Consider the following 16,755-nt stretch of genomic DNA (forward strand, 5'->3'; position numbering starts at 1 on the left):
CTAGTCAATGCCATGTTCTCTACATGAGATTGGAAAACAACTCTCGGCATTGGCTTGGTCAAAGGGTCAGCCAACATCTTGTTCGTGGAGATATGTTTAAGAACAACCTTTCTTTGTGCAACTATATTACGTATGAAATGGAATCGCCTACCAATATGCTTGGTTTTTCCATGGTATTTGTGATCCTTCACATATGCAAGAGATGATGGGCTATCACTATGAAGCACCACCGCATCCTTTGCATTTTCAGAGACACCAAGACTCTTAAGAAATCTCCTTAACCATACAGCTTCTTGGACAGCTGCTAAAAGTGCAACATACTCCGCTTCCATTGTGGAAAGAGCAACACACTTCTGTTTATTACTACACCAAGTGATAATGTATAACCCTAGTTTTGTTAAGATGCATCTAAATATTGCTACACTAAGAAAAAAGTATAATCTCATGTTCGGAAGTGACGTGAGAACGCCAGAAGTTCATTGGACAATTTACTATGTAAGTTATGATTCATTATCGTCGGTAACTGTAATTGAAGGTGAAATTGTTGAATTGGCGGGTTACCCATTCAGTTGTGACTGTTACGAAAACATGAACCAAAGTAAATGGATTCGGATAGGAACTTACCTGCGGAAGATCCGAAATCCTCAGGATCGAATGATTGCTGTTACGAGCCTCTTGTTTGAGAATCCTTCTTCGTTCTTTGATTGCAGTGAAGTCTTGAATATAATCTACTAGAGAATATACTACTTGTTCACACCCTAGTTTCCTAGAGAAGTAATGGAAGAGATACTGTTTTTGTTTAAACCCTAAACCTTGCGGCAGTTACACTTAACATAGATAAGAGTAACTTATGCTCTTATATATGCCGTTCAGGGAAGTGGAAGAAGTCGTCCGAGTACTTCTCAGTCAAAACCGATTGGAGAAACTGATTCTCCCACGTCTCCCACATTCAACTATTCAGCCCAATATATGCGGGTATACTAAATGGATTTGGTCATGGGTCGAGATACCTAACCTGACCGACCAATACTAACATCTCCCACTTTCCCGCATATAATATAGTACTCTCTTTGTCACATTACCAAACTCTTCATACTGGATATAGGGTGTGCGACCTCACGAGCATTACAAAAATGGCAGGAGCACAATGATTAAGTTTTTATCAAACTAACCAAAGTACATCACTTACTAACCTCTCGTTTTCACCTCAGATAATTTGACTACACCCGGTGCAATACTCTTAATCCCTCGAAGAAGCAGTATTGTACCCAGACATATAAATTGTATTGATGATTTTCGACAGACGAAAAACGCTGGCCAGCAATGAATCACAATTCATGGTATATCATCAAATTTTCTTCCAAGAAATCCATATCAATCCAATTCAACTTAATAGCTTTCCTAGACATGTATCATATTATGGTAATATGCATCGTATTAGAAAACATGCTAAAGTAGCATCATTAAGTATCCTATTCATGACATAAACCCAAGTCAAAGGAGTAAAAGAATTGGATATTAACCAAGTGGCTCACACAGTAACGAAGCAGGGAATCAACCATTGCTCCCACATTTGGTCGACTTAGCACATACAGTATGAGTATGCTATGGTGTTCTGCCACTTAATTGGGAATGTCTTGCGTTAAAAATATACATCATACAAATCTTAGTCTAGTCGCTAAAAAGCGCCTAACATGAATTTCTAAACCCAGTCATATACATAAAGACTATTTAGAAAATCACATTTGGCTTTATAACAAGCTTCATTAAGTGGTGGTCAAACTTAATGAATGATCTCTTTGAGATCTCATCTTAGACATACTAAGGCGACTTATACAGTTTAGAAAAGAATCAAAAAACTGTTACAAAAACAGGTAGTTTTTGAAATACAAATTCCCAAAAACTTCTTTTCTCTTGCTCTCATCTTGCTCGCTATACAAAGCGCCAAGGCGAATCACCTGTGTGAGTAGGCTGATTCTTGCCTGTAGACAACTTCAAATACATGTACACATGAATTGTATATATGAATTCTATATAACATATTTTATCAAGAAAACAATCAATACTCATCCATTCACTCAAAATTAATAATAATGTCATCAAACAATAATCAAATGTTCTACATATCAAATCCTAGTCAATCCCATGTTCTCTACATGAGATTGGAAAACAACTCTCGGCATTGGCTTGGTCAAAGGGTCAGCCAACATCTTGTTCGTGGAGATATGTCTAAGAACAACCTTTCTTTGTGCAACTATATTACGTATGAAATGGAATCGCCTACCAATATGCTTGGTTTTTCCATGGTATTTGTGATCCTTCACATATGCAAGAGATGATGGGCTATCACTATGAAGCACCACCGCATCCTTTGCATTTTCAGAGACACCAAGACTCTTAAGAAATCTCCTTAACCATACAGCTTCTTGGACAGCTGCTAAAAGTGCAACATACTCCGCTTCCATTGTGGAAAGAGCAACACACTTCTGTTTATTACTGCACCAAGTGATTGCACCACCTCCTAGTTTAAACACATAACCAGAAGTAGACTTGTACTCATCTTTATCGTTGCCCCAATCGGCGTCGCTAAATACCTTAAGTCTAATATCATCTCCATGGTAACAAAGGGGAAGATCAGCAGTCCCTTTAAGATAACTGAATATCCTTTTGACCGCTTTCCAGTGATCTAGTCCAAGGTTACTCTGGTAACGGCTTACCATACCCACTGCGAAACTTATGTCAGGTCTAGTACACAACATAGCATACATTAGACTCCCAACTGCAGATGCATAAGGTACTTTGGACATATACACTACGGGAAAAAACATCATTGACGACACAAGATAAGAGTTGCAGTACCCCTACGACAACTCCATTCCATGCATTGTGGAACGGGGGTATTGTAGAAAGTCCAAGTTTTTCTACAATGGATGACAAGTGTTGTAAAGGGTGATGTGATTCATGGTTCGACAATAGTTTGTCAATGTTGTGATTCTCTTTCGATTTTTTTTTGATAACCTAACACAACTCTTGCTTGTATTGTAGAACAATCGTGGTCAACATAAGTAGTATATCGTAGAAACATATACAACAACAATTACCAGTATTATGAATAATATTTGCACAACACTTGTATGAATTGTCGAACTATCTTGGACAACACCTGGTTATGTCGTAAAGACATTTTTCACAACCTTTGGTATGTGTAGTTGAAATATGGAATACAACTCTTATTAGAAGTTGTGTGCATAAAACTATTTTGAAAAAAAAAATTATAGCTGAAACCGAATTGCATGAATTGCCGAAAGTATCACATTCAAATTAACATGCCAGTGTAGCACATTTACATTCATTCAAGTTAACCTACCACTCCAATTGCATTACCTAGCTAACTTCAAATCACCTTGTATGAAAGTGTGTTGCGCAACGAAAGAAAATAAAATGATAGATTCTTTGAACATGACTAAAAATATCATATAAATCGTATGTGCGCAAATTTATTCCATAGATGGAACAACTAGGTGCTGATTAAAGTACAAAAGAGTAACTATTCATTCATATACAACCAGCTATTAAAAACTGATGCTGAAGATGGTTGGTTGGACTCGAGACTCATGGCAAGAGATTTTCTTCAACTTGGTCCACATTCTCCAGTTTACAGCTGCTTCTGTATGTTACAAGTTGTTGCTTTATTGAAAAGCAATTGTCACCCTACAATTCAAAGTTTGAACCACATATGAGAGACTGAAAAATCAGACTGAAGTTTCTGCAAGCATTAAGTTTTTCATCAAAGACATCCTAGGTTCCCACATATTTGAATTTGTTAGGCTTTCAGATCAGTGATACTAGGTTGTTGCAACTGTATTTACAGTTTTCTGCTATGTGGGAATGCTCACATAGCAAGAGTCAAGTAAACACTCTAAGAAAATAATTAGGCAGATGTGAATTCCATGCAACAGCTTGAACCTGAAACAAGATGAAGTAATAACAAAAATGGAAAAACTACATATTGATAGAGCGGGCTGCCACGGACTTCCACTTTGGAATTGTAAGCTACATTATGGTCCTAATGGTTAAGAAAATTGGTTGTTCATTTCGTAGCAGCGATTGTTGATTTTTTTTTGTTCTCATGACAAAATTTCCATGGGATCTTATAAAGTCAGAGTATGGACGAAAATTTTCCATGGGATGTTATTGCTGATGTGATTAGTTGGAGTGGTAATTATTATGGAATATGCAATATAAGCAATAGAGAAACTCAATCCTCAGTCCAGTTTCAATAACTTCAAAATTAATTAGGGAAGAATGAAAAATACCTAGAGAATCTTGGAGCAAGTGAGTGAGGTTTGAATTCCTGCACAAATTGGGAATATTCAAAAATCAGAATGTTAGTTTGGCATTAAGTAGAAAATTATAATCATATCAAACAAGCAAAATTAACAATATTAAATTTGTATCTTCATCAGATATCCTCATAAAAGATGACCTGAAAGGAATATGTGGGATTTTGGTCGCCAGCGCTACTATCACACCTCCCAGTGCAGATAAGGATCTGTTAAAAATTTGAGTTTCTTTCAGCGGATCTCCTTAAACGTCTGGCTTGGCTAATCTCTCACTTCCAGCAAGGTCATGAAGCCATAACTTGCTTCTTGTGTATTCTCCATTCATCAATCAATGCTGCATCATATACCACGATTGAATTTCTAGTAAAACAGCAGTTAAAGTTTCACAACAACAAATAAAAAGGCCATATAGGTTTCTTACACAATTTGGTATCAGAAAATCATTAACTATAACTTTATCTATCTGTGTGGTTTGTTTCTCATGTCAATAAGAGAAGAAAAGGGGTACCATTTGGATCAGCTGTTGTGCTCTTTGCTCGCAAAGATGTCACCAACTTTAAGATTCACAAACATAAAGAGGATGATAACCGTCACTATAAATCCAAAGAACATCAACGCCTTTAGCAGTCTGAAAATATGTGCTGAACTTTCTCCTACCCAGTGACACTATCTGATTTGCATAGCCCGGGAAGCAGAAAAGCATATACAGAATCAGCACTCATAGAGGAAATGAATAAGTTGTTGAGAATACTTTTAAAATACATTTAAAAGACTTGAGACTTCACCTTCAAGATGATCATCACAGCCACGATAACCAGCCAAGAGAGATCAAATACCTGAAAAAGGAATATAAACATGGTGGGTTACTACTTTAAAGGCAGAATCTCATGGTCCTCAGCATTGCAAATAAATACTCAAGAGAAGAGTCGTCAGAAATAGTACTCACAATTATGCTTTTATTATTGTTGCAGACATGTAAATGATACACAATCCCATACTAAGTTCAAGACTTGAAGAACTTCCATCCAAGCTTGAAGAGCACAGATAAGATCAATTTCAGTAACAATTACATGAGTTCCAGCCTGTTTAAGAACTCGAGCTCAACGTTTTCCAACATCCCATAACCGAAGACGACAGCAACCATAACATCAGTATCCTTCATCAAAACCATAGGAAAGTGACAGCATACTTAGAGGTTATCAAACTGTTCATCATAAACGAAAATTAAGATCAAAAACAGAACCCAAAAACAAAAGCTGAATACATAACATACCAATTTTGGAGTAAAAAAGCACTTTTATTCGTAGAAACAAAGATAACCCTCTGTAAGAAGTTAACGCGGAGCACATCTAGCTTGTCAAGGATACCTAAGACTTGCACAGCACCAAGCATGTACAGTATGTGGGGATCATGACCGATATTACCAGCAAAAACACCTGGTGGATATAAGATCATGACCGATTCCAACAGCAACCTCAGGAGAAGAAATCTCCAACCAGCTTGGTGGTGTTCTGTATCAACCCAGATCAAACAGTCAATACCTTCTCACACCCAAAACACCCCTCCAACATTAAAATCATACCAACACATCAGAAATACAACAGATTTGTAAATTGAAGCTACTTTTTATTGTCAGTATATACCTGAATGAGTGATTGAGTTCTCTCTACTTCCATGTGTTAAAAGATAACGCCATTTTGTCTGTACTTAATTACAGGTTGTACATCTAAGCTGCAATCCTCAGAGAGTCCTTCCGAAAGTTAGACTTTAAGCCTTCCTCTGTCCTGATGTAAAGGAAATAAGATTCAAATCAGATTCAAAATAGAGAGCTTAGAAGACAGAAGAAATCTAAAATAGACCGCAATTAGACCTCAAATGGCTAAAAAGGAAGACCATTCAAAACAAAATTAGAAGGAACTAAGAGTTACAAAACAAAATTGGGAACTAGGGTTCCTGAGAAACTAAAAAAAACACAAAAATCAATAACAGAACTTGGAGATTCAAAAAACATTTACCGCATAATTTAAGTTACAAAACTCACACATCAATCACTAATTCTTCCTCATCATACTGTGTTCACAAAACCCATCTTTAATTTCTCCATTTCTAACTCAATTAACGATTCACTGAGAAAACCCTAGTTCTCGATTCATAACAGGACTCAATCTTCTTCTTCATAATTAGCAGACTCCTTATTCTTTTATACATCCTCACGATTTAAATTTCCTCAAGCCATACCTCAATTTCACCTCTCGATTTTCAACTGAAGAAGAGCAGAGAAGAAGAACTAAAAATAAGAATGAAAAAGAGAGAATAAGAAGAGAAAATGAGTTTCAAAGAAGCCATTGCAATTTGAAAGAACCGATCTACAACTTCCGTAAGTTTTTTTACATAAGAGAGTGATCGATAAATAGATTCTGTGGTGAGTTAGGGTTTTCTTTTGCAAGGGAGGCGGAAGATAAGATTAGAGACGAAGATAAGGGAGGAAAATGAAGAAACTGTGAGAAATTTTCTTTTGATCTTCTATATACCTATCTTTAAACGGCCAAGATTTGATTTAAATATGGTCATACGGATTAGGGATATCTTTGGACGGTGGAGATTTGATTTGAGACTGTCATACAGATCAAGGAAAGTGTGTTTTCTTTGTGTGTTTCTTTGTGCTTTCTCTATGTGCTTCCGGATTGAATTTCGACTAGTCACATAAGTTGTGAAGTAATTTCGACTATCCATACATGTCATGAAGTAGCTTTAGTTCACACCGGAAGACTCGGGTTCTCAGGATACACCATTGAAATCGATAAATATGAATCTCTTTGTGTGTTTTTTTGTTCTTTTTTTGTGATTTCGATTTGTGCTTTTGTGCTTTATTTTTTTGCTTTCGGTTTATTTTAACTAGGGTTAGCAAGATACATCATCGAAATTGATAAATATAAAGCTCAGTGTCGACTCGAACTTCAAATGTGGCATAATGGCATACAAACTATGAATCGGGAAGCTCCAGGAGGGTTCTGACTTCAAGCTTAGCATAATACATCATCGAAATTGATAAATATGAATCTCAATGTCGATTCGAAATTAGGTATAACGACAAATAAAGTATGAATCATGAAGCTCCAAGAGGGTTCTGACTTCAAACTTGGCATGATACATCATCGAAATCGATAATAAATATAAATCTCAGAGTCGATTTAAACTTAAAATATGGTATAAAGACATAGAAACTATGAATCATGAAGCTCCGGGAGAGTTCTGACTTCAAACGTAGCATGATATATCATCGAAATCGATAAATATGAAGCTCAAAGTCGATTCGAACTTCAAATATGGTATAACGACATAGAAAATATGAACCAAGAAGCTCTGGGAGGGTTCTGACTTCAAACTTAGCATGATACATCATCGAAATCGATAAATATGAATCTCAATGTCGATTCGAACTTCAAATCCGGTATAACGACAAACAAACTATGAATCATGAAGCTTCAAGAGGGTTCTAACTTCAAACTTGGCATGATACATCATCGAAATCGATAAATATGAATCTCAGAGTCGATTCGAACTTCAAATATGGTATAACGACATAGAAAATATGAACCAAGAAGCTCTAGGAGGGTTCTGACTTCAAACTTAGCATGATACATCATCGAAATCGATAAATATGAATCTCAATGTCGATTCGAACTTCAAATTCGGTATAACGACAAACAAACTATGAATCATGAAGCTTCAGGAGGGTTCTAACTTCAAACTTGGCATGATACATCATCGAAATCGATAAATATGAATCTCAGAGTCGATTCGAACTTCAAATATGGTATAACGACATAGAAACTATGAATCATGAAGCTCTGGGAGAGTTCTGACTTCAAACTTAGCATGATACATCATCGAATCCATAAATTTGAAGCTCAATGTCGGTTTGAACTTCCTAAGAACGATGAATTCATTCATCTACAACTAAGATTTCATCGGAATATTCTCCGAAACCTTAAACACACCACAAATTTGTTAACTTCGACATTGAACCTGGCTACGAGCTCAAAATCTGGCCGCGAGTAGACTACAATAAGTCGGAAACTGCGTAAGAACGATGAATCCACCCATCTACAAGTAAGATTTCATCGGAATATTCTCCGAAACCTTAAACACACCACAAATTAGACACTGAACCAGGCTCTGAGCTCGATAGTTGGTCGCGATTGGACTATTATAAGTCGAAAACTTTATAGGAACGATGAATTCACCAATATACAGATAAGATTCCATCAGAATATTCCATTTACAGGTAAGATTCCTTCGAGATATTCTACGAAACATTAAAAAAATCATATTTCTGCATATTGTATGCGTACCCGGATCCAAGATCGAAACCTGGCCGTCGAATCCCCCAAACCTCATTTTTTCCCACATTCTATATTTTAACTTCAACAACACTTATAAGTGTTGTTATATGTTTCTATTAAAAAAAAAAAAAACTAAACTTGTAAACTGTAAGGATGGTTGATGAGCTAGACATCCACGCATTAGGTTCATGTTCGAATCTCCCCTCTAACGTATTTTTCATTATTATATTTTTGTGTTCTTCAACAACACTTGTGAGAATTGTGATAGGCTAAGTCACTACACTTATGAAACAAAGTTGTTATACCTAAATGTCGTCACAACAGTTTTGCTAAAGGAGTTGTCGTTTGTTTTCTTAGCGCAACCCCTTATTCCTAAGAGTTGGTAGTGATGATATACGAAAACTCTTCATTTGAAACCAGTTGTAAAACATAGGACTTTCTACGATGTATAGCGAAGTGTTGTAAATCTCCAGTTGTAGATGTATATTTTTCCCGTAGTGATAATTCTTTTCTTCTTCATTATTTGGGCATTGATCTTTACTTAGGACCAAACTTTTATCCATAGGAGTATCAACGGGTTTGCAATCATGCATTCGAAAACGTTCAAGAATCTTCTTTATGTAAGTCTCTTGGGACAAACTAAGAATCTTTCTTGAGCGATCCCGTGTGATCTTTACACCTAATACATGATTAGATTCACCCATGTCCGTCATTTCAAAATTAGAGGACATCCACTTCTTAGTGGCGACAATATCTTCAAGATCATTACCATCTAACAATATATCATCGACGTACAATGCCAGGATAAGAATACTTTCCTTGGATCGTTTAATATACACACAATGGTCTTCCTCAATCATCTCATAACCAACAGAGGTGATAGACTGATGGAAACGCATATACCATTGTCTAGACGATTGCTTAAGGCCATAAATAGAACGTTTGATACGGCAAACTTTGCGCTCTTGTCCCTTGACCTCAAAACCCTTGGGTTAAGACATGTAAATCTCTTCGTCCAGTTCTCCATTGAGAAATGCAGGTTTAACATCCATTTGGTACAATTCTAAATCCAAATGTGCGACTATAGCAAGCATGAGACGAATTGAGGAAAACCTCACCCCAGGGGAAAAAGTTTCCTCATAGTCAATACCCTCATGTTGGGTATATCCCTTCACTACTAGGCGAGCCTTGTGATTGTCAATTGAACCATCTTCCTTGCATTTAATTTTAAAGACCCATTTGTTTCCAATAGTCTTTCGACCAGGCGGAAGGTCAACATAATCCCAAACATCATTGTCTTTCATTGACTTTATTTCATTCGGCATGCCAACAATCCATTTGCGGCTAGCAGGTGATGAAACCGCTTCTTCATAAGAAGTAGGTTCATCCTCAACACTCGCAGCAGACATTAATATTCCCCCTTCAATCTCAAAACAACGACGGGGTACTTTTTGACGCTTACTTTTGCGTGTCTCAAAGTCTTAGGGCTCTAGTGTTATACTCCCGCTAGGATGAAGATCACTCCCACTATCTTCAGCGGGTATAGGTTGAGAAACTAATTCCCTACCTTCGCTAGAAGATGACAAGATGTCAACATTCTATTCTATTTCAAAGAGTTCCAAGTCCTTGTTAATGTCACTGATGCGAGGAAAATCATCTTCAATGAAAACAATATCTCTGGACTCTGCTTCAGTCATTCCTCCACTTGGATGTTCACCATACATCACATAACCTTTTGAGCAATCAGAATACCTTATAAAGATAAGTTTTCTTGCTCTAGGTCCTAGTTTCCCATACGTGTGAGAAGTGTTGTGAACAAAACCAGCTGAACCCCATGGGTGCAAATTCCCTAAATTGGGTTTTTCGCCTTTCCAGAGTTCATATGGTGTGGTAGGAACTGACTGTGACGGGACACGGTTCAAAATGTAGGCCGCAGTCATAATAGCATCCCCCCAGAAAGATATTGGGAGTTTGGTTTGCGCCATCATTGATCTAACCATATCCAATAATGTTTTATTCCTTCTCTCTGCAACACCATTTTGTTGCGGAGTGTAGGGAATAGTAAGCTGCTACTAATGGAAAATGAGTGTTTTACCACCCACATCAGAGACCCTCATTGACGATAGTCAGACTGTTGACAAAAGAAAGCGGTCTTCGATATAATAAAAATACAAAAAAAATTCCAATCTCCAAAAAAACAGTCTCTAAATATATACTATTTTACCCTCATTCAGAGACCGATTCCGCTACCCATGATTAGTGATGTATCTGTAGTCAGATGAACGGCTGAAAAATATTTGAAATTTGAGCCATTGATCTAGATGAATGTACGGCTTGATCGTGACTTCGTTATTATCGATGTATCTGTACTCATCTTTATCTCTGTATCCATTATCTTTATTCTCCCATGCCTCTTTCACTAACTTATAGCAGAACGCATCGCCCTTCTTTTCTCTCTCCGTAAGTTTAAACATTAATTTTCTCTCGATCGACCTCCACCATCTTCTTCTTCTACAATGGATCCAGATCCGGAAGGTAAAATAGAGGTCAATACCCTTAAACAAATAATCGATTTCAATGGTAGTCTGTGTGTTGTGAGATCGTCTTCTAGTGTGCCCAGAATTGCGTGCTGGCAAGTGAAATTGTCCATTATCCATTTATTGTGTTCTTTGGAGTCTGGTGGTGCATCTGATTTTGGTTGTTGGAGGACGTATGAGACTTCAATGTCGGAGAGGATGAATTCGATTTTGGTTTTCCAGATTGGGAATTTGTCTCCGGAGCTGTTGAGTTTTCGAGTTGTGGTTAATTCTCTGTAAAAGAATTCTGAAATCATGACTGATTGATTGATCGGATTGAGCTTGAGATTGGGTTTTTATGAATTGGGAGAGTGTGATTTTGAGATCACTCTCTGTGTGGATTATAGAGAGACCTAATTGAGATTTGGGGAGTCATAAAATCCGTCTTACGATTCATTGGGGTAATTATCTATGTCTCAATTTTATTCATCATTTTCAACTATAAAAATTGATTTTTAATATTAGGGTTAGGGTGAATTTCGAAGCTCTTGATTTTCCTATTTGTAGTTTCGGTTGAAGTGTTATTTTTCTTCATTAGAGTTGCTGTTTACTTCAACTGGTTCGTGTTGTCATTCCTGATAACGATGGTGTGGTGGTAGCGATGAAGTAAAAGATGGCTCAGTTTGCTAAGAGATTGTTGGTTACACTGCTTCTGTTCTGTGAGGTGAGCTAATTAGTTTGTTTTTGTGTCTTTAATTTGGGTTTTAGAAAAATTCTGATTTCATGGGTTTTAGTGGTAAAGGAGATGTTTTTGGATCGATTTCAGGAGCTGTTAACTCACTTGATGTTTTCGTATCTTGTGTGTACTACGAAATTCTGATGATACATGAATTGGGTGTTTCTATATACTTAGTACTTTGTTGCACGCACTCAGGTTTGCTATTTCGGTCAAGTGAATTTGATAGATTTACTTCATTTGATTTTGTTTGAGTTTTAGTTTTTGCACTTTGAAGATTGAATGAGTGAATTTGGGGTTTTATTGTTGTTGTTTTGTAGGAAGAAAAAGCTTATTGACTCTTGTTCCTTGAATTGAATAAAACAATTATCAAGAATTCCTGGCTTTTGTAGGTTCTATTCATATTCGATCTTCATTTTCTTTTGTAACTCTAGATGTGGACCTTTTTTGATGGTGTTTGTATGCTTGGATGCAGATGGATTTGAAGAGAAAGGTAGACCAGCCTCTGGTCGGGAGGCAGCTGTTCCACCAAATGCAACTCTTCTGATTTATTTAGAGTTTCTCTCCTGGAAGATCGTGACAGAAGTAACTCCTGACAAGAAAGTCATAAAGAAGATTCTTAAAGAAGGAGAGGGATATGAGAAACCTAATGATGGAACTGTTGCCAAAGGTAAACCAAATAGTGTGATGTATGAAATGGCTCAATATGATCTCATATGATGCTGAATGAGAGAATTAATCTAAGCTCATGTGTTTATATTTTTTCAGTGAAGTAACCGGGAAGCTTCAAGATGGAACAATAATTTTGAGAACGACTCCATTTGTTGGTGTTGGTATTTTAGAGGCTCTTGTTGCCGCTTCTGGGATGGCAGTTGCAGGTAACAAAACATAAGTTAGTGATTCCTAGGTCTTGTTCCATTTATTTTGATACATCAAATATAATTATTCAAAATAAGTTTGGACGCTTGTAAGTTTGATGTTCAAATAGTTATTTTTAAGGTTTCCAAATTTCAGAAATTTGAGCCATTTGAATAATGTAACATGAAAATGAGACATCCAAAATTCCGTTGGATGTACTAAAAAGATTATGCAAGGATATCTTGGCTCACACTTGACCATGTGAATGTCATACACGATTTTAAAACCATGTACAGAAAGTTGTAATAGGTTTTAATAATGAGCCAGTTTTGTATTAAATAGGTCTGATGATGCCCTAATATAGAGTCCCATAATGTTCTGTAAATTCTGTAAGTGCACTTTAGGTTTATACTTTATACTAAATGGACCAGGTGCGAATCACTATTATAAAAACTTCCTTTTTTGAGATATTTCTTTGTTCTTCTCTCTTTAGCTATTATAAGTTTTTATTTCCTTTTTGCGGCTAGTCTGTTGCATAATATAATATTTAGATTGGTGAGAATCTTAGATTGTTGAGATTCTTAGCTTCATCTGTATATTGGTAATATGAGGTTAAAATTAAGAGTCTCACTTCACTAAAAATATATAAGTGTATATAGTTAAGTGTGTGTGTCTCCACCTTTTAAGTTTTGGGCAATGATAATGTGCTTATTTCAGTACGGTTGAAGTTGTGTATGCACATTATCCATGCACATAACTCTCTACACATTCTCTATTATTTGTCAAGACTTTCTTATAACTCTCTGTTTATGCACATTCTATATCATATATAAGAATACAAGTCTTAATGTTTGTCGTGTGAAAGATGCCATGTGTATATGTAGGATGTGGTAATGTTCTTCAACTGTAGCAATACTTTAGGTAATATGCATCTTTATGTGGTATCAACTCTTGTTTAGAGTAATACTGAAATTGGACAAGTCTACAAGAATGTAATGCAGAATTGAGAATCGTTAGGTGTAATTTAGTGAAACTAGTAATTTCATAAGAGCATGAATTTATAGTGCGACTCGATAACTATGTCATTTACATTGGATGAAATTTGTTTGTTATTATATCTGCAGTGAGGAAGATAAGAGATAGTTTATGGAAGCTATGCAGCTCAGACGGTTGATGTGGTCAAAAGGATGAAAGAGATTACTCTTGTTAAGAAGACTCCTGAGAATATATTGGAAGATCAAGATGTTACTTCCGCAGATATCTAAGGTATACTAGATTCAACATGAAATGTTATCGCTTTGGGTTTTGTTCTGTTATCATTGTGTCATTTTAAGTAACCTACTTATTGGTTGTTGATTTTGCAGATCTGTTGGACGAATTGCAAGACCATGTTGAATCCATTAACATGGCAAACGGTAAGTTGATTCCTTTGTATGACTTAGTGATATTTGATTTCGTGTTGTATGTAAATTAATGTTTTGGTATGTGCCTGATAGATTTGCGTACAATTGGTAATTGAGTGCACGCATCCAAGAAAAGCATGCCGAGGTTATAACTACCATAGTTCAAAGCAATCATAAAATTCAGCAACTTGTAATGGAAGATCGAACCCCTTCTGGCTAATCTCATCTCAGATCCAGATGTTACTGCTCGAACCGCACTTGGTGTAATATCATGCAAGTAATATATGCCGTCTGTTCTGTATGCATGTCATTGGTTTAGATATGCAGCTTTATTATCTATACTGAGGCTGGTTGATGTTCAATGGCATCACTTGAAATACTTATGACCTCTTATGTATTTTCTATGGATGTCTTTCATCTTTGATTCGATACAACAAGCCCGGAGTTGCTGCGTTCAGTCTGGCAAATGGTTATGGAGCTTTGAGGGATACACTGGATTCATACGCTGTTAGGTTTCAAAGGTAATATGCTCCTCACTTGATTAATTTTATTTGTTTTTACTGCTTCCACACTGGAAAATACCGTATTAACATTTAGATAGCTTTTAAACATGTCTTCCTTTGTTGATATCTATGATTGTGAAGGTTAAGATGCAAATTAACCACAAATGGTTATGTGAATTCGATTTCTGATGTTGTTATGTGTTCTTGAATTTTGATGTTGATTTTGTTGTTGTGTATTCAGGCCTAATTAAGAAGGTGGTGACAGACTCGCAAGATTTGGTGGTCCAAGAGGTGGAGCACCAGGAGAGTTTGAAGGAGTTAAGGTTGGTGCTCCAGTAGAGTATCAGCCATAACTTAAGGTTTAAACCTAGTCCCTTGGTTATCAATGAACTGTTTATGATTTTTGATTATCAGTTGAATGCAAGGGATTTTTCTTTTGCAGGGTTCACAGAGACGAAGTCGGTTTCTGCCAAGAACTTGTTACAAGCTGCAGGGTTTTTGCTACTTTGGATCCCAGGAACTCATTGATAAAATGGACATTTTAGGTGAGTCATTAGAAGATGGCTGAGTTATTTACCTTCAGATTGAGAACAACAATGCACCTTTAATTTTGTGAATGTCTATTTTCCTTTTTCAGGGAATTCTACTAACCCAAGTGAAAGAAAGAACCTATAAGGATCCAGACTTGAATATGAATCATTGATGTCATGAATCGATCTATTGCTCGAGGGCCGAAGAAACTTTTGTTCCTGCATAGATTTGTCACCGAGCTGGATATAGGTTGAACATATTGAACTTACCTTCAAGTTTCTTGTTATGAACTCAGAATTTCATCCATTTTTGTGTAAATTTAAACCCAGTAGATAAAGGAATAAATGTTGAATTCTCAGATTGAGTTTATTTGGAGTTTCATTTCAATTTGAGTCTGGGTGTCATTTGACTTTAATTTAAATTCCTTTTGAATGAATGAATATGGAATTCTCGAGTTTGAGTTTATATTTGAATTTCAGATTGGGTTTCATCTGAGTTTCATTTGAGTTTCATTTGACTTGACTTCCATTAGACTTGACTTGACCTTGATGCAGTCAGATTATTTCAGATTTAGCTATTAAGGCATTTCAGCAAATTTGAATCAATTTTTTTTTTTATATTATTTTAAATCTGAGACTCACGGTTTAGGGTGTACCTCATACCCTTAAAATCAGTCGTTATTTTGAGACACACGGCTAAGGGTCGTACAAAACAGCTACGCTTTATCAGAGACCCCAACAGAGACGGTTAATAATGGTCGTATAACTCGTATATATGACTTGTCCTGACGGTCGCGGAACTTCCGTTTTCCACTAGTGTGCCTAGTTATACCCTTTGTCTCACAAAATTATTTGAACATATCAGATAAGTATTCGCGTCCACGGTCAGTAGAAGAGTCTTCAAACTCTTCCCAGTTTGATTCTCAACCTCTGCTACAAAGCGCTTGAAACAATCCAAGGCTTCGTAGAGGTGAGCGATCAAATATACATAACCAAATCGCGTATAATCATCAATAAATGTAAGAAAATAGGAATAACCATGCCTAGCTTTAACATTCATAGGTACACAGATGTCAGAATGTATCAACTCAAGAGGTTGAATAGCACATTTAGCCTTACCAAAAGGCTTTCGACTAGCTTTGCCTTCTAGACAGGGTTCACAAAAGGGTAAGGAAACTTTAGCGAGTGAGCCAAGATGACCTTCTCGAGCTAACCTTGTCATCCTATCTTGCCCAATGTGGCCTAGTCTAGCATGCCAAGTCATACAATCATCAACAACACTACTACTAGCATTAGTTACTAAAACATCAGAAGAGAAAGAATTAAACAAATCTAATTTAAAGAAGTTATTGCTTAAATAACCTTGTCCAAACAAACTACCATCATAAGTGATGTCCAACCTACCGTCTTTGATTTTAAAAGAATATCCAAAACTAAGAAGTGCAATAACTGAAAGTAAATTATGATGAATTCCAGGTACATAGAGCACATCATGAAGTGTTAAAATGCGTCCAGACCGC

General features: G+C 36.4%; 1 long non-coding RNA gene across 3 annotated transcripts; it reads left to right on the forward strand.

The window, feature by feature from the left end:
* The first annotated feature begins 11,114 nt into the window (after window positions 1-11,114).
* On the forward strand, window positions 11,115-15,701 carry LOC113344387. Of its 3 annotated transcripts, XR_003357787.1 has the most exons (13): window positions 11,115-11,666; window positions 11,804-11,929; window positions 12,032-12,139; window positions 12,262-12,329; window positions 12,417-12,611; window positions 12,710-12,819; window positions 13,924-14,065; window positions 14,164-14,214; window positions 14,296-14,479; window positions 14,641-14,723; window positions 14,947-15,064; window positions 15,148-15,250; window positions 15,343-15,701. It is a non-coding gene; the product is annotated as an uncharacterized LOC113344387 (long non-coding RNA). The 3 variants fall into 3 exon arrangements; XR_003357785.1 differs by having other exon boundaries at window positions 14,296-14,723; XR_003357788.1 differs by lacking the exons at window positions 12,032-12,139; window positions 12,262-12,329 and having other exon boundaries at window positions 14,296-14,723.
* The last annotated feature ends 1,054 nt before the right edge of the window (window positions 15,702-16,755 follow it).

The sequence above is a fragment of the Papaver somniferum genome, unplaced genomic scaffold (genome assembly GCF_003573695.1).
Source record: "Papaver somniferum cultivar HN1 unplaced genomic scaffold, ASM357369v1 unplaced-scaffold_76, whole genome shotgun sequence".
Classification (NCBI taxonomy): domain Eukaryota; kingdom Viridiplantae; phylum Streptophyta; class Magnoliopsida; order Ranunculales; family Papaveraceae; genus Papaver; species Papaver somniferum.